Below are 24,943 nucleotides of genomic sequence, written 5' to 3'. Positions count from 1 at the left end.
CCTAATACAACAATAAATCAGTGAAGGTAGAGGTCTTTTGTAAATTTTAATGAAAATTCAGCTGCTGAAAATATAGTTACTTGTGGATTAAGTTGCAGAAGTATGAATAATTTCAGTTCTTTAAAGCTGTAAAATTTGTTTAAACGACAAACTTTTCAGGAGGCAGTAAAGGAAGAAGCAATAAAATAAGTCACACTGCATTCAATATATTATTATTATTTTGCTGTTGGCATTCATCATAGCTATGAGCAAATGGAGCGGGGGGTTGGGGGGGGGGCAAATGAAAAAATATACTTTGAGTTAGCTGTAAACAAGTCCCATTACTGAGCACAACCTAAAAAAATCTCTATACTAGGATGAGACAAAAGGTGTGAGAATGGGCCCGTTATACCATTTCATGGAAATTAGTAAGAAACACTCATCATGGCAGAATTTTGAATTATTTACCAGCTGATGAATAAGTCATACTTTTGTGAAAGTCCAGAAGGTTTAGCAAAGCACATTTTTGCCACAAATGATTATAACTACTTAGAAAATAGTATGCTCTTTTTTTCTTGCACTGAATGCTTTTGCCACAAAGTAGCAGTTAAAAGTTTGTTTATATAAAGTAAATCAAATTCATATCCACAAAAATAGACCCAAAGTCAATACCAAGTGCCCATGCCTATTAAATTGCTCAGGGTTTGAACAGCATTGAGCAGCATTTTCACTTGGGTTTAGGCTAGAAGTCAAACAGGAACAGTCTGCTCAGCAATTCCCCAAGCAGAATTTTTCGGGTTTTTTTTACAGATTATATCAAGTATATGCACATACACTTTTTTTAAAAAAACATAAAATTTAAGAGACTGTAGTCATTGTTTTTTGTAGTTTGCTTGTTTTTTCTGCTGTTTCATTTTTTCCTCAAAAGTCTTCTACTTGTGAGTAAATTACAGAAATCTAGTTAAGGGAGAGTTGGCTGAATTCTGACTTGGCTGTACAAAGCTCTTCTCAGAGCAAAACCAGTACGATCACAATGAAAAAAAGAAATGCAAGGTGAGACAAGAACAGATAAAATTTTAACTGAAACGTCTTTAAAGGGCTTGTAAAAATGGTTTTCCTTTTCATTATTATCAGTATTTCCACACAGAGTTATGAGTTTTGAGGACTGGATTCTTTCTTGTAGCCTCCTCACAAAGCTAAAATGACTATATGAGATTTCCATAAAGAAGGATTTAAAATCTGATTATTTGATCCTATTTATCTAATTCTCCACAAATACAATTTCATTTGCTTTAAGGATTTATTTTATGAATTATATTAGGGTCGGTAAAATCAGCTGATCACAGTGCAAACATCACGGATACCACTCTCACCTGCACAACGTCACTGACTCAAGTGAAGTTGAAAGGTACAACTGGCAGGCTGTGCTCTCGCATGCGCAGGCTCAAGGAAGCGGATTTCACACCATTACCCCTACTGACTCTATACCTGTTTATATAAAGAATATTTTTGTCTCAAAGAGGTATATACAACTAGCTCAAATAAATCTGGATTTGCATGTGCATACCTGACCCAGACACCAAATAAGTGTCCAGGAAAGAGAAAGCTATTTTTCTTGAAATCACCCTGAAACGGGACGCGTTTGGAAGCGGGGAAGAGAGGGAGGCAGAGACCAACAGTAGTTCTGCTTGTTTCACTCGAGGTGCTGGGTTTATTTCACAGCTCTTCAGAGCAATCTGTTACTAGAGTACAATAGAGAAGCTTGATAAAGGTTTCAAGATTAAAGTTGGGACAGTGCCTTACAGGCAAACCAACCATAAACTATAGGCATAAACTCATGCATAAAATATTTCCAACTGAGATGGCAGAACTGAAATTGTGCCTTTGTGATATTCCTGCTTGACCTGGTTATATTATTCACCTGCAGTGAATCTGGGTCTTCCACAAAATGCTCACTTACTAGATTTTCTTTCCAATCAAGCCAAACTTCTTCTTAACCAGTTTAGCCATGAAGCAGTTTTCTCCCTCAGCTGCAGACTGGGATAGCTCTTGTGAAGTTGGTGGGAACTGGTTGCTTTATACCAACCAAGAATCCAGCCTGCTACTGTAAGAGAAACTAAACCTTCAGTCGGGTTTAGTTAAGCGTTCTGTTCTCTGTGATCTAAAGTTCAGATGACCAATGATGAGTCTTTGATAAGCTGTTTATATACATCTTATATACAAAATCCACTTATATAGTAAAGCATTCAGAATGTTCCTTTGAACTCTGTAAATGTGTATTTTGTTTCCCTAGGAAAGCCGGACACAAGTAGAATAACCTAAGGACGGAATTCAGCAAGGATTGTCAGATACATTCATCCAAAGGTGAGTCTTTCATTTAGGAGAAGCTGCTGGAAATCTCCCTTAAAAGCAAAGACTAGGCCTCCTCCAAGCACTGTGAGTTCCTCATGCTGCAATGTGATTTTTGGCTTTTGATTTTAATAAATCAAAAAAATAAGGTATGCCACCCCGAAGGCTTTTTTTTTATTGTTTCAGAAAATAATTTTCTGTCCTTAGTAAGATCTTTTTATGTCTGTATATACAAAACTCCTCGTGTTAATTTTTCCTTTAGCACTGAGCATATAGAGCAAATGTTAGAGCAAACAGATAATGCTGTAAGTTAAGAGCCTGAACGTTTACTGATTCATTTCTAGGTGATTTCTAACTACGGGTAGCTCAAAAATCACGTCCTAATCCTGCTCTAGTTTCTAATTCCGCTTTCCTTTTGTATGAGCCTCTGCTTAGACAGACTAATGTATTTCCTAACGTGTTTTTTCTCTTCCAGTAATTGCAAGACATGAACTAATCTCTCATCTCTCCTTGGTGAATACCTAAGGAACTGGCAAGTTACTGTCTAGTTGTCATCCCCCACCAGGTAAACTCCTTTTAAAAGTAATAATAGTAATAACAACAACAGCTGCCAAGAGATTTAAATTTAGGACGTGAATAGGAGCCTTGAGACAGCCTTTAGTGCTTTTCAAAAGTGTTCTAGAGTGGTATAAATTAAAATTGTTTAGAAACTACCATCCAGAGGAGAAATGCTATATATCCTCTAGAAACACTGTTGGCTTTCAGACTGCTTGGAAGAAGCTAGCACAAGTCTTGGGAAAGTATATTCCCTCACGTATTGTGGTATATTTCTGCAAAGCAAACTTACTATCAACGAGAAGAAGTTTTCCTGTGGTTCCCCATCTGTTTCTGCTCAGTCAAGGTGCATCTGGGAATATATTTCCCCTTGCAGCAGCAGGTGGCGTTGAATAGCTCACGTTATTCTCACACTCGTAATCATTTTGTCTTACATGCAGTAAAAACTTCTCTCACAAAAGAGATAATCCGCAAGAGAAATTCAACAAGTCTTTATAGATGTAGCAGACTTTCTATATGACAGAAGCAGGCTGTCAAGGGGTCAGATTCTTCCAACTTTAATCATACTGAGAAATAAAGCAATCAAAAATGTAATTAAGGCACAGCAAAAACAGGTGCAATACATATTAATATTTTTATTGCATTTTATTTTTCTACGCACCTAAAGAGTCCTGGTTTGCTCTTGAAACACCATAGAGCTCATGTTGTGATAAGGTCATATTTATTGTGTACCAATACTCAATTACTTTGCGACAAAATCACTAACTCAGTTTTATGACATTCTTGGCACACACCATAGAGAAGAATCGGCTCCTTTGCTCCCATGTCCACTATTAATATGTCTTAACGGCATACAGTGGCAGTATTTCAGTTTTGCTCCATGGTAGGTGAGAACAGGGTAAGAATTAGCATTTTTCTAACTTCTCTGTGAACATATTTCTAAAAATTATCGGGGATTGCAGAAGCAGTACAAAGCAGGCCTCCAAATGACTTCCTAATTTTATTCTTAAAATATCATGCACAAGTAAAATTAAGTTATTTTATATTTGCTTCTTTTTTTCACCTGCACACAGGTAAAATTTAAGAACAGAACAGAAATCTTACACAAGCAAGTGACTATACAGCAGCCTGTACTTAGTTTTAGCGCTGATTATGAGTATTTAAAAAAGCCATCCATCTTCCTTTCATCAAGAGTCACAGTTTTCCATTTGCATATCTCGTAATTTATGGCATGTCCTGACCCCAAGCAGTAATTGAACCAATAGATCTTCAGGCTAGATTTACTCCAGTCTAGCTGCCACAGTAATGCAACTCTGCAGGAGTTTTAGATTATTCCAAATGCTGTCCCCTCTTCTGAGGGTTTGACAGTCACCAGCAAAATTTAACCTCCCAAGTGTCAAGGCAAAAACTCCATTGTTTAATTTAAACTATCTAGCTCTCCTACTGGAGTACTTCAAATAGAACAGGAAGCACTGTGGTCACTCCTAAAATTACCTCTGGAAGGTTGATTTTTAATATAAGACACTTTAATGATAAATGAATTCTCCTAAGAGTTTAAAATCAGAGAAGAGCCCAATGGCAGGAGTGAAAGGGGGAAATCCAGATACCGGAGCTCATAACTAGTAATGTTTTTAAAAAAAAAAAAAAAAAAAGAGGAGAGAGAGGGGGAAAAAAACTATTGTATTAAAAGGGGAATCTGGTGATCAGAGAGAGGCTGTTGAGAATGCGCCGGAGAGAGGAGGTGTGCAAAGGGGAGATAGTTCTCTCTGACTGGAGCAAACCATGGCAGAGCACAAAAACAGCCAGCCAAGTGTCTGCGTTTCTTTTCTCAAAATGTAGTTTAGAAGCCAATTTCAAGGCAGCATTATATGCTTCAGTAAAGAGTTCTCAAAAGCTTTGAACAAGAAAAATACCAGCAAACACACAGCTCTGCACTGTTGCAGTCTCTTCGCTGAATACTAACTATAGAGAAAATACACTAATAGAAATTGTGGTTTTACAGCAGGTATTACTTGGGAAAACTCCTTCTCTGTTATTCAGCGAGTCTGACTGCAAATGAAGCAGCGGGTGCGCAGAATGGTCACACTGCTCCTGCCTCCGAATCAAATTCCCGATATTATAAAAAGGCGCTGGCTCTGAAGTTTTATAACAAGATTCATCAGTTGACTATTTTGCTTTCCTGGAAAGGCGCTCAACTGAATAAGCTCTGGCAGACACAGAACTATGCTGTTGTCACTGACACAAGTCCCAAAACAATATGAACAGTCTGTGAGAAAATGTTACTGTCACACAACTGTGGAGAAAACAAGAGCGGCAAAGGTACAAACAAGGAAAATCTGACCCAATCCCCAATTAGAGGCAGAGGTGGCATTTATCTGTAGATGATTACATGCTGCCGTTGGTCCTTGGTAGTTAAATTCAATGATGAGAGACATCTTGGAAAATAGGTAAACAGAGAGAAAGGTAGATATCCTCAGCTACTTCAACCATCCATAATATCCCATGCGCTGCCATCACTGCTTTAGCCTGAACAATTGCCTAAATAACATACGCCATCTTGTCCAATCAATATTAGCACTTCAGTAAGTCTTTGCAAAGTTACAGCTATCTGCCGGCACAGTAGGAACCTCATCTTGCGCCACTGTACTGAAAGACAGTCATACTGAAGAAGAAACACCGTTATCTATGTAAATACTTCTATTGAATTGGTGTCATTGACTTGTTTTTGGCTTTAATGTCTTGTTTATGCGCCTGTTGTGCAAATACTTTCTAGCAAAAAAGTAAAACCGGAAGTCTTTAGAAAATGGATGGGTACAGAAGAGGTTGACATAAGAACTGAGTTGTGTCCAGCCTTCTGTCCAAGCAATTGCTCTGTGCCACCCTATATTTAAAATGGGATTAGCACTATCATTAAATCACTGACTGTGAGACTAAGGATACTCATATGTCATTAGCAGACCTATACAAAAAGAAGATCCAGAGGCAGGATTGCTGCCTTGCGCTCCTGTGAGTGGCTGAGTAGTGATTCTGTTTGCAGCTGACTGAAATAATGAAATATGATTATGATATGACATGACAGTGAAGGATCAAAAGGTGAGGAAGGCAGGTCCATGTGCAGTATGGGAATGGCAGCACTGGAGGAAAAATATCCTCAAGTTTACCACCCAAATTCTCTCATTAACTGCCAAAGGCAGGACAATATAGAATAAAACGTTCCGTTTCCCCCTAGACACTGCTGAAAGTGGGTGTTCCTGGCAAGCATTAGGAAAATGCAAATACCAGTGAGGGACAAATTGTGACACCTCCGTTAGCACCCTGAGGAAATACAAAATGTGTTATCTGTGTGATCACTAAAAGATCTTCTTGCAATAATTCACAGACCATTAGGCGATAAATCCTGTTTGGATATAGTAGAACTCAGCTCAACTGAAATGATCTGCAAAAGGACAACTGAAAGATCCCTGCTTTATAAACTGTTGGTCCCTTATGTTTCTGGCTCCTCTGTCAACATAGGCCAATCATCATCTCTCTCTTTTTCTATGGTTTTTTTTTTTTTTTGGTCAGGTTTTTCCAGCCACGGTTCTTTTCCAGACCGGAGATAAAACATATGGGTGGAGAGTCAACTGTCTAATTGTCGTAGGGCTAAACTGAGTTAAGTTTAAGTTAAGTCCATTAGCTTAAGATGGAATAAATCCCAGAATACTCTCTACTTACACAGAGGATTTTAGCAGAGGGGCATGCTATTTGTGTAAAAAGGAGAGGAGTTCTGTAGGTCACTAAGATCTCTAGTACTGTAAGAATTACTGACATCTTACTGTGGCTCGCTGGTTCTTTTGGGAGTCCTCCCCCCTTCCCTTTTAATGAGGCAGTGGTTTATGAGAAAGCTTAAGGGCTATAACATCTGCATGGAGTCAGAATCTCCATATCGAATGTCAGAAGGTTTGATGGTATAGACTTTTTAATTGATATTTTAAGTTGCAGTTGAACACATTTTTTGTTTACATCAACACAATGGGTTTGATCCTCCAGGCCTTTCTCTCAAAATTTCCAGACTGGGACAGCAATCACACGATAGGGTAAAAATCCTAGTGTACTCCTCAGGACACATGCCCCTTGCAGAGGTGGGTGAGTAAAGGCAAGAGTGCTGAGAGCTTACTTGTTCTGTGAACAGCTTCTCTGCTTTTAATTTGCAGAGGGAGTACGTTGTGGAATTTGCACCTCAACTCAGCTTGCTTTCGTGGTGAGGACAGCAGAGTGCAGTATACAAGGCTACTGCGAGAGGTGGTACTGCGTTTAGAAAGAAGGCTAAACTGTATGGAAGCTCATGTAAGTAATGGGTTCATTTCAACTTGAAAATTAGTTTTGCTTTTTTCCAGCCTTTTTTTCCAGGTTAAAGCCACTAAATGAAAGCTAGGTGTATTCAGGAGGCAGTTATTCTCAGAAGTGCACTGACAGAGGAACCCATTTATGAAAAAGGAAATAATAGAAGTACATCACAGTGACAGCAGCAGAAGCCAATTCACTGGAGATGGCAGATGGAGGGAATCACTGATAGTTACGGTTAATGTTTGGTTAGTCTGGAAAATAGCTGTCCGAACGTGGGGAGGAGCTGGAGAATACCCATGAGTGCTCTCGTGTGCTGTAGTTAGCTCAACAGAGGCCTCTGCTGAGCAAACGGTAACTGTCTGAAACAAGCTCAGAAACAGGCCAAGTATCTCACCTTTATATACCCTTGTAAGGACCATGTAGTACTTCTCTTATGGCAGTGTTGGAAGGAAGGAAAATTCCAAAGGGACAGACAAGTATGAATAGATGCCTCTTATTTCTGAGGGGAAAAAAAATCAAGAAATGTGCGATATAAAATAAGAATAATCACACTTGATTTGCAACTAGAGAACGTTTTACATTTTTTGCCATAATTTTGTGTATTAAAGATTTGAAAGTCATTTGAGCAATCACACCAGATAGATTGTGATTTGCCATAGGATTTAAAGCATCCCTTTGGATCATTGCGAGCTGTTTTCCATCTTCATTTAATTGAATTTGCCACTCCGAAACTGAATGAAACCTTTGATTTATCAGAAGTGCTTTATTCTTCACTCTGGATATGTGCAGATCTAAGCTATAAACAGGAAAGCAGTAAAAAGTTGCATTGGTAAATATTTTAGAGAACACTGCTGTTCTGTGAAGTTTATGTTGTCTTTTCTGGTGCTATGGAATGCTTTTGTAGGAGCTCATTTGGGAAATGTATTCTTTGATTTTGGTATGTATTGATCAACATTTGAAGGCAAGAATTATTGTGAACGGTAGTATTTTCAAATATCCATTTTGTTTGTGTTTGTGATGCTCACTTTGTTCAACTCTGCTCCAAGCAAATTAAAGTGTACTGTTATAATAAGTATGGGAAGGTTAGCATTCATGCTTTAGGGATAAAACATTTTGACAGTTCCATTCTACGTTTGCATTTAAAGATTGTAATGCTTTTAATTAGACTCTATGTTTGTAGTAGGATCTCTCACAGGCATTACTGCTGCAAGACTGTTACCTGCAGGGTTTGTTCTGGACCGCTTGTCTGCATGGAAGTGCAGAAGCTTACTGGTTCCACAAGGAGCATGCACATCATTTTCTGTGGTATACCTCGTTTTCTTTAATTTCGCATGAGGTTCCATCTGTACCACTATTGCTGAGTCATTTGTGTTTGTTTTTGAGGGATTTCACATGCAAAGACTTAAGGAGGAACATAAGCATAGTTTTCTCTTGCATATAATAGAAGTACACAGTAGAATCCCCAAGTGAGCAGAAGCAAGCATTGTTTGGAGAGAAAAGAGATTCTGCGGTGATAGCTGTTGTCCTTTTAACCCATGGACAGATGATATTTAAATAAACCATATGCACAGACAATGGTCAAGTATTCTGAGCTTATGAAAATGATCACTGAGACAGGTTAATGTCTGAAGGACCAATCACTAAAACTACCCATATCATTTGTTCCCCTTTTGTATTGTCCTCCATCTTTCTGTATTACTCACATTTATCAGCAATTTAAGTAACCCGATATAACAACTGCAACATTGCTATACCAAGAAAACGTTCACTGAGATAGTAAGCCAAACATACGCTATCTCAAAAGGCTTGTGTGGCAAATAGTCGACTAAGTCAGAGCCAAAACAAAAAAAAACTAGCTAGATATTTCAGACTTTTCAGAAGAGTAGGGAGAAGCAGGAAAACGTTGCAAGTTTTACTATAAAAATGTATTTGGGCTGAAATAAGGTCTTTCACACTGATAGTCCAGCCAGTCCCTAGAGACTTTGTCTACTTATTACTAAATTTGCCTTGAGAGGGATATGAACATAGGTGATGTCAGAAAATCTGATGCAATTGATTCTCAGGGAGCTTCTTCCTGCATAATGCACCAATACTGTGACTCCAAAGCCCAGGAAACTCAAAGAGCTTCGTACACTGCTGCAAGCTGCTCTTTTTCATATTTTCCTTCACTTTTAGGAGCTAGTTCTTCTAACTTGGCAGTAAATAGCAGAGACGAGAGGTACTCTGGGAATTCTGTTATATGATATGTACAAGCTCGTGCCTTTTGACTGTGGGGATGGAGGAGATACTAAAAGTAGATATGCACCCAGATTGCATCTTGCATTTAAAAATATCAGAATCTGAAGTATACAGAAGCTATGCAACCCTGTGGGTAAGTACACTGGCCTTTCACATCTTATTATGTTGTTAATTAGTTAATGTTTGTAAAGCACTTTGAAGATGAAAAGCCCTATATAAGTTCTAAGTGTTATTATCTCTAGAGACGTGGATTCAATTCAAAGGTGCCTAATTACATATGCCATAAATTTGACTTAATGAGTTGTGGAATCATAAGCCTTATATGATGCATGCAGGTTTCTCAGCTGGTTCTAGGCCCTGTGGTCTGCCGCAGTACTACTTCAGGTATTGAAAAGTGTTAAGAAAAATGACACAAGTAGAGGAGATAATCTCCAAAAATAAGTGGATAGCATTTCAATATTATTTAGGACTTAGGAAAGCAAATTACCCTATCAGGAGCTTTATTGTACTGGGTCTAGGGTTTTTCTGGTAATCAGCCTCGAACTGCTTAAGTTAGCATGATTACATCTATATAGTGGTACAGGCATAATTCAAATTCTTATTCTTCTTCCATGTCTGGACTTTGCACAAGAGAGCTGGGTGATAATAATATGATTGCTGTCCTTCCAATGATGGCCTGAAATGCCACATTGGAACTGGGGACCTCTTTTTGTTGGGCAGCATTCACATGCGTAAGAAAAGAGTTCCTGTCTCTAGAGATATTATCATTTAATTTACAACAAGCGATCACTGGTGGGTAGCATTCAAAAGGGAGAAGTAACAGTAATAGGAAAATGTGGTTTGTAGGCTGTGCAGAGCTGAGAGTTTCCATGTTATGTAACTTATATTTATCCGTTTTGTGGCAAAAAAGTTACAGAATTTGCCTACTCAAAAGCAGGCACCCGGGCAGCTATCTGGCAGTGACTACAGATCAGCTTTTCCTAGTTGTTCCTGAACCACAGAGTTCAGAGACACAAGAAAGCAGCAGGATCCTTCACTTGTCCTGGAGCTCCTGCAGCAGAATATTCTCCATTTTATCTTGGGCCCTTCACAGGCATATAGAGAGAGGCAGGATTTATCCTGCTTTTAAATATGTTAGAAGTGATTGTGCTCATTAGTACAACCTAAGTAGATTGGAAAAACCAATTAATAGCAATTTACTATAAATGTCTCTAACTGACTTACTTGGAAGTATTTACCCTGAAGTGAAAGTCATTTGATTTAGTTAATGTTTATTGTAAGTATATGCAGACTATCTTCCAGGAGAAAATGTATTTTTGAGTACTCCAGACAATTGAAACTAGTGAGCCCACTGTCTGGAGAAAGCATCTGTAACCACAGCCAAAAGAGGAACGAGTTTGCCCACATTCTTTCAAGACGTGTTTGAAGCATGGGTTCCCATCACTTTCTGAGTGGCTTGCAGGCCGTTTTCCTTATATAGATTTAGGCAAGTCAATGGGATCCTAGATTCTTCTTGATAAATTGTCTTTGTGATTTCTCACTAGTCCATTTTCTCTTAGGTTACTTTACTTGCTTATTTTAGATAAGGGTATGACCTCAAAAAACTTTAAACGGGACAAACCATAGTTTTGAACTACTTTTATTCCTCTTTCATCCTAGTACACATCTTCCTAATTTGCTCACATTGCTGTGTTCCTAAGAAATGGGTCTAATCTTACAGCTTAGTTACTTGGTGCATCTCCTTCAAAAATGAAAATGCTTTTGCTGAATACTTTGCATACACTCTAACAAATAGGAACTTCAGATGTGATGCCTATTTTAGCTCCAGGCTGTGGTGAAACATTTTAATAGTGTAGCAAACTTATCAACAGACCTTTCCTTCCCCACCCCACCCCCTTCCCTTTTTACAATGAAAAGATTTTTATCCGACTGGCTCGTGTCTTGGGGATTTTTACAAGCAAGGTCAGGAACTTGTCAAATATTTTGAAATTTGATTCTGAAAACAAAAAACTACCTTCAAAAAACAGTGCCTTATGCAGTGTGTATCAGCTGGGAAAAATTTTGGCTTGCTGAAGTGCATACAGGATTCTGTTTTCTGACCTATCACTACTTAACTAAAAGTTGCCAGTCTGATTCCTTGTTTTAATATTCCAAGGCAAACGTTTATTCTAGTGTAACTCCATTGAGTTTACCGAATTAATGGAACTGTGTAAGAGCCTTTTAATTTCCGTACTACTAAAGCCTTTTTTCAAGAGATGGTAAAAATATTCATATTATTATGTTATCTGAGCATTTCAAACCTGTCTCTTTTCCTCCTGTTTTCAAGATGACTTTGGCTAACACACTGTATCAGTGATATAATTATTGTTTAAACATCAGTGAAGAAGTTATCCAAGCAAATTAAGATGTTGTAAGTTTTAGCAGCTGCACTGAGCTGCTCATTACAGAGACATGGGCAAGAGGAACAATCACATAACATTGTGAAAGAGTGCTTTTTTGTAGCAAGGCCTCCACCTCTGATCAAGTGTGCTAATGGCTGATAAGAGTGTCCTTTGAGAAAATAATGCAAGTATTACAAGAAGCGTTAAATGTATATAGGGAAACATGTTGATAAGTTAGTATCCAGCAAGGAACTCTGGTGACTTGATGGTTGTGTTTAGTGACCTGATTAAGAGTTTTACAAAAACAATCACCATCCTTTTGACTTGTGACTTCCCAGATCATTTTCCTGTTTTAAGTCCCTAATTTAGAAAAGCACTATTCTCTCTCACTTAAGGTCTTTGACAGTGGAAGCACTGCTACGAGAACTGGAAGATGACTTTGAGATGATTACTGCCTCCAGCTTCCTGTTGCTGCCTACGAGCAAGGGGTTATCACAGGTCAGCTGGCAGAACAGAAAGTGTGGCAGTATGTGGTGGGTTTATATTGATTTTATATTTGTGTGACTGATTTTATACCAAAGTGGATGAAGAGCACTCTTCTATTGCACTTTTGTGGGTGCACACCAAAGCTTCCAGCACAGGGCAGCAGCTGGCTGCTGGACGGCCACGATATCGTAATACCTGCTGGGCAATCAGAATGGGCACCCCAGCATGCTTTGCTGAATCAAGGTCTTTTTGCCTTTTGAAAGGCTGTGCTGCACATATGTGTGAATTGGCATGAGCTCATTGATACCAGTCATCTATTTCAGTGGACCCAAAAGATTCATTGAGGGTCTGCCACTTAATTCTTGAATTTATTTCTGATGAGAAGGGAACAAAATCACAGATAAATGCAAAAAGAATGGTTGGGTGGTTAGTTGAACTGTTGGCCTTAGAATGGGAAGGGCAATAACGATAAAGACCTTCAGCATCACCTATCAGCATCACCAGTGATATGTTTTAAGTTTTAAACCTGTAATACTTTTTAAAATCCTAATGATTTACTTCTATTGCTCAGTATTACTGAAAGGCCCATTACAGTGCTGGAAGGAACAACACCTTAACACAGAAGCATTAAGAATTGTATTCATAGATATTCAAAGTCAGAAGTACTGTTATGACACCACGTATGACACTACATATTTTAACCTCTTGCACAATCCTATTTCCACCTGCATATTCCTTCAGCAAGGAGCTCTGTCATCAGTAATTGAACAAGAACATGCCTCAGTTTAATTCTCAGTTAAGTAGAGCCATTCCTATTCTGAATATTACTTGAACTTAATTTTAGGCATGCCTGTAAGTCCATCATGTTTGATAAGATTGAGGTCAATAGGCCTCGAATTAACAGTAGGCTGAAGTGTTGTTCTGAACGAGGCCTTAATTTGGTAATAAATAACAAATCACACGTGCACATCGACACTTGTATTCCTTCAAACTTCCCTCAGGAAATATGCACTGAAATTATTACGTATGCATCAGGAGATCTGCTCTTGCTGCTAAGTGTTTATAATTCACCCTTGCACTACTTTTACACTATTGGTGTCAGTTGAGCTTTTGACCTAAGTAGGAGCAGAGTCCAGGACGATATGTATCTTGCAGGAAATATTTATTAATTGAGATGGTCAAGTCAAACTGTTGCCTGACAAAGGTTACCAGAAAGCCGTAGGCTGGAAAATGAACAACTACATAAAGCTGAATATTATTGTCATGGGAACATCATCCCAGCACTAACTATTTGATGTTACTTGCTCACCCCGTTGGAGTAAATATTTATAATTGTTATTATTGTAGCATGTGTCTAGCGCATAAACTGCCCATGTGACTAGTAAGAGCTGGATTATTCATGAGGAGAGACCGAGAAAATGACTTGAAAAATGTCAAAGACAGACTGGCAGATGGAATTTTCTCATGTAGCATTCACATTTGAAAAGAATTTACATTTTTTTCTCTCACTTCCTCATATATGCAAACAAGGAAGCAAAAAAACGCTATCTCCCAGTTTCGTAAGAAAGGCACTCAAGAAAACAGAAGTCAGAAATACCATAGCTACTGAAAGAAAGCTCGAACATGGGAACACTTTGGTGGACCCAGTCTTCAGGAGTGCATGACGTTTCTCTGACATCGAGAGGTGCTTCTGACCTTCCAAGACAGATTGCTGTGAGCAGTGAGCTCTCATCCTGTGTCACTGAGAAAGGTAGAAACTGCCCCACTGCTATCTATAAGCAAAGATCAAATCCACAGATGATTTCAATAATGCGGCTGTGCACTCCGAACAAGTTTTGACCACTAAATGTACCAGTCTTCTAATGGAAGAGAAAAAAAAAAAAAAAGTGTGTACAGAAATCTATCACCATTATTTACTCAGAAACCAAATCATTCAGAGTTCCCTTAGATTAAGAGGGAGAAAAAGACTGAGATTCCTGTCTAAACCTCGGATAGATTATTTTATCTCCTTTTAATAAAACAGTCATAATGAGGTATCTAATTCCAAAATTTTTCTTAAAAATAAATCACAGCAGATGTATATGTTGGTTTATATTTGCCTTTGGGTTGATGACTTTTGTCAGACATCTTTTCAGTAAAGGACAGTGAATCCTACCTAATAGAGCTACCTCTATCAAGCAGTTCATATACTCAGCTTATATGATATTTTTGTATAAAGCTAATGTATTTTAAGACTCAGAATTCAAAAATACTCCAAACCTGCAATTGTTTCATCTCAATTTGTGAGAGGAAGCTGAGGTCCTTTGAAAGTACACCCAGAATTACCCAATTTGCTTGCAGTTGGCTTTGTGATATCCTAAAGAAATCTTAGTGTTACAGCCTTCTGCATGCACCTTAAGCTAGATCTGCTAAAATGTTCTCTTTGAGTTCATGATGAAAGCTACAACAATTGTTTGCCCTCACAATACAAAAGGAAATCAAATGAAGGGTTCAGAATGGACTAACTGATGCAAATCAGGACTTCACAATCTCTGTTAAACTACTTTTAGTTCATATATTTTATTACAAGAAAAGGCACTTATCACAGATAAAGATATCTGGAGCTAGAAATCATACCGAACGCTTGTATTACGATGATGATGAAGCAACTTTACAGCCTTTCCAGTGCAACCAAAGTCAAAGTTCCTATTTACTTTTTTTTTATATTATTAGAATTTTTAGGTCTTATTTAACGAAGTTCTCAAACCAATACTTAACTTTAAGCATATAAGTTAAGCCTATTAGCCAGAATGTGACAGTTAATATGCTGATGTTAAGCATGTGCTTAAAGTCAAGAGCTTTTGACTGTGCATTTTAACTTGTTAAAAGGGGAATATATGTCAAAGTGAAGAAACCAAAATTGTAATACAAAATGCATTAATATAATAAAAGCATACTGAAGATATTGCATCTCTCTCTCTCTCTTCCTCTCATTTGTTAGAAAAGCTGATAGCATGCATTTCTGTAATGGATAAAAAGGTTATCTATAAGAAAATATTCTGCTCCCTGTCTTACACTGAAAGCATTTTATATAAAATGGATAGGCATTTGCTGATTCATTGTTTTAAAGCCTAGGATCAGTGTCCGCTGAACAGCAATTCATGTGGTCCCATGCTCCTACATCACATGTCCCAACAACTTGTGGAAAATAATGGAGAGAGCTTTTTAAAGGCTGGAGAGAGGTAACAGCCTGGGAAAAACTAATTAAAGCATGTTTTCAAAAAATGGTGTTTCTTTAAGATCTTGTAAAAAAAAAAAAAAAAACAAGCTCAACATGAAATAATGGATTGAGTGTATGCTGAAGTCGCTGCAGCAGTAGAGTTCCAAGTGCAGATTGTATGTGCTTGATTAAGCAATTCAGATAGCTTGATTTGGCTTGGCAAATGAAAATCTTGTCTTACTATAAGTCATTTTTACCTTCTGGGTTTGCATGTACACAAGATATCTGTTATATTAATTATATCTATTTTCACAGGTATAGACAGACATACTCCAGAGTTGTGGCACCCATTAATAGATTAACCAAGCCCGCGCAGCTGTGTTTTGATCAGTGGAAAGGTTTCCTGGCATCCAAGAACTGAAATCACCTTTTGGGCATGACAAGCGCATCTAAGTATCTAGCAAGTGAAAATCAAGGGTTTCTGTAAGGAAGGAGTAAGAACACCTACCACAAAAAATTAGAAGTAAAATAACCTTTAATAATTGCAACAATGCAAACGCAATTGCATGTATTGCCCTCTATTGGCATTTAGCCACTGATCATTTGCTAGCTCATAAAGCTGATTTGTGCTCTTTCCTCATGTCCCTGTTTCCCTGAGCCGTTGGCCTCTTTTCACCACTCCTTTCCCACAGACACACACACAACTGGGATCCAGACAAGCTTTTCTCTCTTCCTCTGAAGCTCTGCTTTTTAGCACATGAGGAAAGGAGGAGCTTTTTAAGCAGCTTTCATTCTTTGTTGAATGCTGCTTACATACCTTCCACGTGTCTAGCAAGAGTATCTAAGATGTTAGACAAGGAAACAGGTATAATTCAGAGAAAACCTGACTTGATTGAGTGGGGTCAAAACGTTTCATTCTCCTCTTTCTTTTGAAACCCCACATTTGCTGGCTCACACTTCTTTCATTGTAGCTTTCCATTGGACATAATTATGTAAGGAGTCTGCGTTAGTCTTCAGGTTAGGAAGTTCAGGTAGATTCGGTGAATTCTATGACTCACCAAAGTCATTGTGACAACACAGAATGGTTTCTCCCCTCAAACAGCTGAAGCACCAAAATTGTTGAGGGCACCAAAACTTATTTTCAGAAATCCAATTTTGACATTCCCCAGGTTTTAGCATCTAGTAGACAAGGTAAAGTTCCAAATTCCTAATTCCCAGATCTAATTGTACATGTGAATCAGGCTTGTGAGGAAACACAAAAATTGCTGACCTCTAAATTATGTGCCCAAGTATTTGAATTGTCGTCTTGGGAGCTACAAATTTAAGGTTGTTTGTAGAAGCTTTTAAAAGCTATAAGCCACCAAAGGCTTTTGGAACAAAATTCCTGTGGTCATTTCCAGGCTTGGTCATATATATCAGTTATTTCTTGAGCTTTCCTTCATCAAGGGCAATTTTTATCAAGTAGGTTAAGAATGGAGATTTACCAAAGTATTTGATGGGTTTTTATATGGTCTGTGTCCTGAGCATTTATTTGCTACGTTAGGCACCTCTTTTAACCAAATGCTGTTTGTTGTTGTAGAAACCCATTCTAACAGGAGCTAGGTGACCCATGAAAATGTGAGCCAACCAACGGAGTTTGCAGCTTTCAAGTACTTTTCAATACTTCTGTTTTCAGATTCTTTAAACAGCATCTCTCTCTCAGTCAGAAACCACAGATGGCACAGGCCTGATTCTCTTTCTCATCACTAAGGCTGATTTATATCACACCAGCAGTAGAAAGGGACCTGCAAAATGGGTGGGTGTAATGAGATGGACTTTAGTATCTCTTCTACACTATTGGAGTGGCAGAGGGGAGTCTTAAACCTGTATCCTTATCCCTTTTGTGTCTTGCTTGGAGGAGCTTCAGGTAGGACTAACGCGGGTTGGGAACCAGGACTTCTCCACGCTGGTTTCTGAGCTGCTGGAGAATGGCTGCACCAACACACTAAGCACAGGCACGCTTCTGCACATTTATCTTAGGTTAGCACATTCCTTTATTTAGCTGTCTCTAATCTGACTATATCTGATCATTCTTTCATCTCATTTTCACTTAACCTTTTGCCCTCTACACAGACTAAGCATCCTATCACATATCACCCAAGGGACCACCTTCTTCCTCCACTCCCCCTTCCTCTACTCTTTCTCCAATTTAGGTGCTTTATGCCCCTTCTGGTAATTTACCTGATTACACGGAAGGAACTGTAGATCTTTTTATAATTGCTGTTTTACTTAAAACATTGATTTCTTAGGTGCTGCCTGGTTTCAGGTCATTACACCTCTCTGGAGTTTTCTCTGGCTTAACGCGCAACTCACAAAGCACAGGGACTGGAGCACAGGGCTCAGCATACGTTCTTCTATTTGAAAGCAGCTCCATAGCATCCACAAGAGGATTCCTGGCACCTGCCTAGTTAAGCTGGATGTCCAATGTTATCTCTCCAGGCAAGTAAGATTCTGGCAATCACTATAGTCCTATTTCACTTGTTCTCAGTCTTTTTGACATAAACACATTAATTCCCCCAAGCTCCTTTGGCAGCTGCAACTTCTCTCTTTTTTTAATATGATTGATAATATTGAATATTTCTTTTAACCTTTTACTGCCACTTCTGGGCGAGGTGATAGTTTCTCTATTTGGATGTTAATCTCCAGCATGCAGTAGCACATCTTCCAATCACCTACTCATTATGAAGCTCATTTGTAATATGCTGCTGTTTAATTTATGACCGTGCCCACCAAGCACCGCCTAGCACTATCCCTATGACATATAATGTCGCTCCCACTGACAAAGGTCGCATAAAGCAAACCATTGCTTAATATGAAAACTCCTTCTAGTTTAGCACAGAAGGAATGGCAGCCCTTGGGCAAAATTTAACTGCATCATTTCGTATGATGCACTGGAAAGAAATACATTGTGGAAGAGGTACCAATAACATAGCTTCCCTGGTTCAATGCAGGAAATGGTCCGACTGAAATGTACTGGCAAAATACGTCATCATTTTCTTTGCTTCCAATTTCTTGGGGGGAAAAAGAAAAAAGAAAAGGTTGTCTGAGGAGACACAAATATGTAAAAACAAAAAGACCTCCCAGGCTGACTTGAAATATGTTCAAACTACACATCCACTCCCTGCTCCCTAGAACCCAGTAAATATTTCTTTGGCCCCACAAAACATTTTACTCTGAACCCAGGAAACCTCAGATTGACCTTGGAAATAAGATTCCTCATTTCTAAAGTAAATGTCTCAGCCACACTACTGGAGGAGTTGTACTTTTCTGATTGAAACACATAAAACTTGTCTCTTTTGGCAAATGGGGTAGATGTGGTGAACTAGCTGTTTTCCTAATTAACTGACCATAGGCACTTTCAAACTCTTTTTCTCAGCTTTTATACCACATTACAAAGGTGGTGTCAAGATTAAAATATCTATTTTAGGCCATTAGGGGCCAGGTTTAGCCTGTGTCAATGGAGATATACTGACCTGCCCTGCCGAGCATCTGGTGCATGTCACTGCAGAGATTTTGTTCTGTATTCTCTGCAGGCTGTACTGAATGGTTTGGCAGCATTTGATACTACAGGATCCTTTTAGCTTACCTTGAATCTCCTATGAGATTTCAGATTGCATATGTCTGGTTTTGATTATCTTTGTCAGTTTGTTTTCTTCTGATATTTTTCTCCTCTGACAGCTATGTTAACTCTTCTCTCACCCAAGACAAGATCTTGTGCCCCAATGGGATATAATGAAAATATGCTTCTGAAATTTTCTTTGACATCATCTTCTGACAACGCGTCTGACTCGAATACAGGTATAAATTTCCCAGGCCTGGTTATCAGTTCTCCATAGGAAAGTGCAAGTGTAGGTTCAATATGGGATGTGAGGAGACGCAAGGTCTGAAATTCTTCTTCTGATGACAAGTTGATGTCTATTAACTGATGCTAAAAATCGCTGTAACCACAGCTAATCTTTTAATATCATAACCGCTTCCAGGACCTCAGACATAACTGTATTTTACACAATACTCTTACTAAAACCAGACCAACACAACAGAGGTGGACAGTTTGATTGGCATCTACCATATTAATTGAATTGAACTTGCATAAATTCCAACAAAACACCAAATTCAATGTTAGGTATTAAATAAACTGAGCTGATGCTTTTCTAAATGGGCCTTCTCGTTTTTGCCTCTCGCATGAGGCCAGTCAGGCGTGCTAAAATGCTGCCAGCTGGAGTGTTCAGGTCCAAGGGCACCTGTGCAGACATTGGGCTGCCCCCGGTGCAGGCCTTGCTCCTTGGCTGTGTCCTGTGGAAGTCACTGAATTCCACGTCTGCCTGGGGTTCCCCTCGTTTGCAGGGCATAGCCGTGTGGTGCAGATTTAAGAGCTTCGTGGGGCTCGGGTAATATTCCTCTCTCTGAAAGAATGAGCCTTTGAACTTTTCTTCATTTTCTGATATGACCCCAGCGTCAGATTTATAAAAACAGAATGGCACAAAATCCACTGCTTACTTTCATTCATTCTATTTTCTGATTTTGCACTAAATTTTAAACAAAGCAGGCATTTTAGCTATAAACAGATGGTACAAAATTCTATTGGGGTTTTCCCACATTTGATGAACGCACATCAAGTCCATTTACATGAGCATGGAAAATATTAAAATGACTACCAGCTTTGTGCCGTGTCAGACACCTGGAGCACGTTGCTGCCAGCAAGCTTCTAAGGTGGGGATGTTCTGGCACAGTTACAGTTCTGGGGACTGGGCCATTTTTGACTCAGGTTATTGCATCTTTTGACACCTGAAGACATGTTCACCTCTGACCCAGAAACATCTGCAACATCAAACCATAAAAAAGGGAATTGAAATGTAGCCTTTTTTTTCCTCAGTGTTATTTTTATTTTCTATTGGAAAGGGTTTTAAAAAGGCCTATGAAATGTAAAATTGCTTTTTTTGCTGTAGTTGCAAAACTCATTTCACTTTGTATCTGCGATGCACTTGTAGCAAATTCCCAGAGTTGGAAAACTAATACACGAGCCCCATGTTGAGTCAGGACCACGGGCCAAAGTACTGAGCACATGCACAGTCTGCATCTCTCAACATTTGGGCCAAAGAGGGGAACTAACACAGCAGCCTTCCTTGTCCTCATGCCTGCCTTTGTCCAGACTGTCTCTCACCAACTATGTCGCCTGCAAAGTTCCTGCATATTCTGACTTTCCTTGCTAAAGTAACACTGGCTGATTAGGGATTTTTTTTATTCACCATGCCCTAACTCGCACTTCTTCTCTGCAGGCAGAGCGTCAATATTGAGTCCATTCCCGTGGCTCCTCTGACGTGGCCCAGCAGCAGAATACCAGCCCTCCTGGGACATGGAGGCGGCTGTATTTTCCTGTGTGAGAGCCTGATACAGCATAGTGTTTATCTGACTGTCTTTCACCTGTCTTGTTATGATTTGCTCCTGCAGTTTATATTCATGCAGAAATTTTTACTTAATTTTATCTACTAACTTTTAACAGAAAAAAAGTGAGCTGGAACTTCTCTGTGCGTCTCTTTGCCTTTCTGTAGAATGAGTGTGCGTGTTTTGTGATGGAATATGAATATCTTTGGATGAACGGCACTAGAGGAATCACCAGAATTATTATTTTGACTTTTAGCTACAGTATATCATGATCAATTTTGTCTTTCATTTAACTTGTGAGGTAGTATAGAGGGCAAAGTGACATAGTATGTTGATAGACGGGGTATTGCTGTGGTTGAGTTTGCCAAAATTAACACGTTTCCCTTTGGAAAAAAAAACTTTGCAAAAGTTTCTCTTTTCTGAGTACATGCATTTTATGCTAGAGCCTTGAGCTGATTCTGTCTCTCCTAAGTTATAAACCCTTATGGATGTACCATAAAGATGTCCACCTAATGCACAGAAAAGCAGATTAATTGATCACAGTAATATATTCTTATCCACTGAATAAGAGCATTCCACACATTGTTTCTTGTTTTGTTTCTGGCTTGTAAATCTTCATTGTAGGATACAAATGAAAATGACCCAAATATGTATTATTTATGAATAGGACTCTCAGATATTATGCTTTAGATTGATTGTGTTAGACAGGATATAACAGAAGCACAATAAGTCAATGAAAAATAAAAAGCAGCAAAAATGTTTCATGCTAAAAATGTAGTTCCAGTGACACCTCTTATATAAAGGACATTTCCAACACATTGACATTTATATTTATCATGGTTGTGCGTGTGATTTACAGTTGTCTGAGGTACTGAATATCAGGAATATCCATGCACATACACACCCCTTTTGAATGATGGTAAGTCATAGATGGCTGCATTGCCCCTTATACAACAAGCTTTTCCTCCCCTTTTTATTTTTCTTCTCTAGCTTGAGGGAGGCAAAGGAAGCAGTAGATCAATAGGGTGTCTTGACTGAAGTTGCCTGCAGCAGTTCCATTTCTCAGACTGGACACTGATGCTAACTATCAATAGCAATAAGAGGCTGTCTCAGACAGAATTAAGGCTCCTTCTTCTGCATGGCTGTCTGGTGCTTACTGATAAACATCTTGTGCACAGGATTGCAACAAATAAACCATTTCAAGTGTGCAAACTAGCCATTGTCATTCTTCCTGTTGATGCTTGCTCTGGGGTGAAGGGACTGATAGTTATTTTCATACGGGTAGTAGATACACATTAGATAAGCATACAGATGGATAATAGTACAAAGGCATAATGCTATAAAGCACGGAAAGATCACTGATGAAATTCTCTGTGCTTCTGTAGAAACCCTCAGATGACAGAAGACAAAAATATCGATTTATTACTACTTAAGAGAAGCTAGAAACAAATTTAACCATTTATTAACCTCTAATTTTTAGGTGAATGTTAAAAATTTCCTGCCAAGCTATTTTATCAATATGTTACTCTTTTTTACCTGTCCTCTGGATTTGCAAATTTAGTCTAGAAATAAAAGCTAATAGGGTCTGGACGCAGCTGTGATATGGATAGGGAGGTGTTGGGCAGCATCGTGGTCACCTGTCATTCAACCTGAATTCTACCACACTAGTGTCACTAATTTTGGAAGAACTGAGCATCTGTAGTGTCCCTTCAATAGATCAGTTCCTCAGATGATGTATAGCTCTGTGGTGCTTTCCTTGCTTTCAGCCTGCATAAGGAAGAAGAATCAGGTTCTCAGCCCCCACACATGAAACCACCATTAAAACACTCCGGCTCAGATCTTCTTGGTGGTAAGTCCCATTATAACTCTGCTTAAGTAAGATACCAGGAGGGGTTATGCTAATTTACATGAAATTAAGAGCTCATATACTAATCAGGTGTGCGTTGGGGGGGGGGGGGGGCCTTTGAGTTTTACTTTAACTGACTGGGGTAGGCGGAAGTGGTTCAGATCATCTGCTGATCTAAATCATCGGAGCTTTACTTCGTATCCTCCCTCTGTGGTGTGCTAACCATTTACAGGAGCAAACAAACAATTTGGCTCTGAGACATCTCCAGCGTCATGTGAAGTGGTGCTTTTCAGATTAGGAGGGTAGTTTTCTGAAGGAAAGTGCAGTGACCCCTTTTGAGTTTCAGACTCAAGAGAAAATCCATAAGTAACATTGTTTTGTTTCATAATTATTATTTTATGTTCCATCTAGCAAAGGCTGATGGGTTTTATAGGATGAGATTATTCTGAAGATAGTTCTGATGTTGCTGAGTTCTTAATTTAAGATGGTTGATGAGAAAATAAACCCGGGCTTCCAAGATTTTATGAGGAAGGACACCAATCATGAATAACCCTACTAAAAATATTTGCATAGGAAGACTCCTGAATATATGTCTATGAATACATGTATTGACTTTGAATGAAGTCAAAATGTAACCATGCACTTAATATAGAAAAAAGCTACAACTTGTGGATTAATCATTCACTGACATTTTAACTTCTTTTTTGTCTCTGCACCACATGCTGCGGTCAGACTTGTGTGCCGCATAAGAGCAGCATAGGGATTGAACAGTTAATATATGTGCACTGCTCAGAATCACTGCTGTTATTAATTGTCCTCCAGTATAGAATATGCACATTTCACGTTAATACAGTGATTACTGAGAGGGAGCATGCAGTTTCTAGCTAAGGAAGCTGGAATTTCAGAAATAGCTTGGCTCTTCACTTTGATTACTTTCTGGCTAGAAAGTTGGAGTCAAACTAATTCATCTTGTAAACATTACGGGTCATTCATGTACAGTACATTGCACGAATCAGGGTAGTACACTCAGACTGGTGCAAGTTCAAAAGTCCAGATGAAAATTACTGTTTCATTTTACGTAGCGTAATCCCTGTACAAAGTTAGAAGGACCAAATCTGTAGTCTTTACTCAGGCAAAATTCCCACTCCAAAAAAACGAAGGGTTTCCTTAAGAAAGGTGAAACGATAAGGTTCCAAATTGTTTGGTGATGAGCAATCCACCCCCTGCATCCTGAGAGTTGACTTCCAACAAATATTTATACAGCTCAGGGATACCACCATAGCCTCAACATTTCAGCACAAATATTAGGCCACAACCTCAGCTAGTGTAAATTGACGTAGTCCTATTGACTTCAGTGGCATTACAGTGATTTGCGAGAGTTGAGGTTCTCACTCCTTTTATTTTTTGCTCTGTGCCTCTCACAGAGTATGCTTTACATATTCTGTCAGCTGAGGAGCAGATTAATTTTAAAGTAAAAAGCAAAAAAAAAGAGCTCATCCTATTAAAATTTCTGCCCAATTTTAAGAGGGACTCAGCAAAAAAGAAAATGTATTCTAACGGTGGCCATGAGTTTTCTGTAGCATATTAGCATGCCACTGAGTTGGGGTGCTAAGGCAGAAAGCCATTCAAAAAAGTAATCCGCTATTCTGTTTAAAAAACAAGAAAAAATACGTTTGTTGAATCTGGACTTATTGCTCCCACGGATGAACTCTGTTGTCTGTGTTGGTCTTAACAGCAGTTATACAAAATATAAGCACACAGTTGTGTATTATAATATTTGTTTTTCAGTGTCACTAAGCCAGAATTCTTTCAAAGGATATGAAGCCTTCATTTTCTTTTCCAGTTATTCAAGGCAGGAAACATTAGTAAAGCAATTTTTTTTTTCCAGTGGTAAGTGACTTGAAGCTGGAGACAGAGAAATGTATTACATTACATATTTTCTACACAAACATGAGGATTAATTTAAATGATTCCCCTAAATCAAAATAACTGGAGTTTTTGGCAGCCTTTGAAGTTTAATGAATGTTTATCCTTTCCATCAAGTATAGGTTTTGGGACACCCTGCAGGACCACTAAAACAAGATGATTTAAAGCTATTTATATAAAATAAGCCACAGCTAAGATGTTTGTATTAATATTGTAAAGAAAATGTAAGTATTTGCA

At 38.6% G+C, this 24,943-nt stretch overlaps 1 long non-coding RNA gene across 10 annotated transcripts in view; it reads left to right on the top strand.

Annotated features, from left to right (window-relative positions):
- The window catches only part of LOC104146320 (uncharacterized), a 36,006-nt gene that overhangs the window by 7,004 nt on the left and 4,059 nt on the right, over positions 1 to 24,943 (top strand). For 3 of the 10 annotated variants that reach the window (XR_694608.2, XR_011143236.1, XR_011143239.1), the window contains exons 2-10: positions 2,273 to 2,343; positions 2,804 to 2,893; positions 7,077 to 9,580; positions 12,224 to 14,064; positions 15,424 to 15,535; positions 15,829 to 15,947; positions 17,802 to 17,991; positions 19,231 to 19,350; positions 20,829 to 22,371. This is a non-coding gene — a long non-coding RNA (uncharacterized lncRNA). Of the gene's footprint in view, positions 1 to 2,272; positions 2,344 to 2,803; positions 2,894 to 7,076; positions 9,581 to 12,223; positions 14,065 to 15,423; positions 15,536 to 15,828; positions 17,533 to 17,801; positions 17,992 to 19,230; positions 19,351 to 20,828; positions 22,372 to 22,700; positions 22,784 to 24,943 lie in introns of those variants that run through there. The other 7 variants (XR_011143237.1, XR_011143238.1, XR_011143240.1 and 4 more) reach the window with 7 other exon arrangements.

This window comes from Struthio camelus, chromosome 10 (assembly GCF_040807025.1).
Source record: "Struthio camelus isolate bStrCam1 chromosome 10, bStrCam1.hap1, whole genome shotgun sequence".
Classification (NCBI taxonomy): Eukaryota; Metazoa; Chordata; class Aves; order Struthioniformes; family Struthionidae; genus Struthio; species Struthio camelus.
The sequence above is the reverse complement of the archived record's forward strand: the minus strand, read 5'-3'. Positions and strand labels throughout refer to the sequence as shown.